The following is a 1,537-nucleotide window of genomic DNA, read 5'->3' as shown; positions in this document are numbered from 1 at the left end:
TAAGAGCCGATGTGGGTTTAGGTTTAAACACTTATCTTACGATACATCCAAGGGCTGTATGCTGTAAAGCCTGTAACGTGGATGAGAGATAAAGCCATGGATGTATTAACAGAAGCTCTGTTCACAAAACTGCAGGCTAACCTAGCATAACATAATGATTACACCTCCTTGGTTGTCTAAATACATCCATCGTTTATTTAGATAATCATGGTAAGACCTTAAGTACAGACTACATTATTTACACTTCATATATTCTTTTTGCAATCAGTACAAATTGTATGGTCTTTTATTTCAGATGAATCCATTCCACAAGCAAGAAAGCATTTCAGGACAGAGCGTAAGTTAACATTTATGCATGCATTTAATTTCTTAAATTAATTAAATTAAATTTCCTACCATGGAACTACTGAAATTCATCCTGGTGCATATCACGTGACTGTTATAATGTATAACAACTAAAACCATTAATTATTCCATAGCCATGAGGACCTCCATTACCCGCATGGCACAGCGGAGGAAAAGATGGATGAGCTGCTCATGCTCTTAAGGAGCTCCCAGTCACCTCCCTCTGCTCCAGTCGAAGACGTGTTGCTGTCGCCCTGCTCAACAGTCATCGAGCTGCAGGAGTTCAACAGGAGAGGAGGAACAAAATGGTAATTAAGTGGCCCTACCCTGCCCTAAGATAACACTATATAATTGCATAAATTAAAATATCATTATAACTGAACTGACTTCTCTTACAAAATGAGATTGTACAAGCTCTCCACTTTGTTCTACATGTGTAATTTGTATTTCTATATTTTTTTTACAGCAACTTTTTCTGACAACCTTTCAACCAATGACATTGTAAAACCGTATAGCCTGCAGGGCAGAAAGACAAAGGCCTTCCAGGACCTGACAATCTGCAGGGTTATAACAGGCATGTGTTATTTTATTGTTCACATCAGTATTATGTGTAGCTTGGCTGATAAGGGGTTTTAATTTGACTTGTAACTTTACTTTTCTTCTTTGCTACTCTAGCGGGCATCTCTCAGAAAAACTTCCCCGCTGACTGCAACAGACGTGGAGGACCCCCAGTGCGCTCCCCTCAAATAACATCCAACAGCCTAGTGTCAAAGGTCGACTCATTCAAGTTTCTGGGCTCCATCATTTCCCAGGACCTGAAGAGGGAGTCCAACATCCTTAAAAAGGCTCTGCAGAGGATGTACTTCCTACGGCAACTGCGGAAGCATGGCCTACCACAAGAGCTATTGGCCATCTTCTACACTGCTGCCATCGTCCTGCCTCCTCCCCTCTGGCAGGCGCTACAGATTCCTGCACACAAACAACCAGACACAAGAACAGCTTCTTTCCCTCTGCCATCACTCTCCTGAACTGCTGATAAGTGGGGTCATCCCCACTTTGGCCATTCACCTACACATTACATACTTTATCATTCCAATATGCATCTTGCACACTACATTTCTGCCCTGCAAAGGCAAAAGACCTTAACTTGCTAGTGTGAAACTGAGAAAAATGACTTTAACGTTTCTGTTTT

At 41.5% G+C, this 1,537-nt stretch overlaps 1 long non-coding RNA gene across 1 annotated transcript; it reads left to right on the top strand.

The window, feature by feature from the left end:
• The first annotated feature begins 563 nt into the window (after positions 1-563).
• Positions 564-919, top strand: LOC120560099. The gene is made up of 2 exons (XR_005639424.1): positions 564-653; positions 812-919. It is a non-coding gene; the product is annotated as an uncharacterized LOC120560099 (long non-coding RNA).
• The last annotated feature ends 618 nt before the right edge of the window (positions 920-1,537 follow it).

This window comes from Perca fluviatilis, chromosome 6, assembly GCF_010015445.1.
Source record: "Perca fluviatilis chromosome 6, GENO_Pfluv_1.0, whole genome shotgun sequence".
Taxonomy (NCBI): Eukaryota; Metazoa; Chordata; class Actinopteri; order Perciformes; family Percidae; genus Perca; species Perca fluviatilis.
This window is presented reverse-complemented; position numbering and strand designations above follow the sequence as displayed.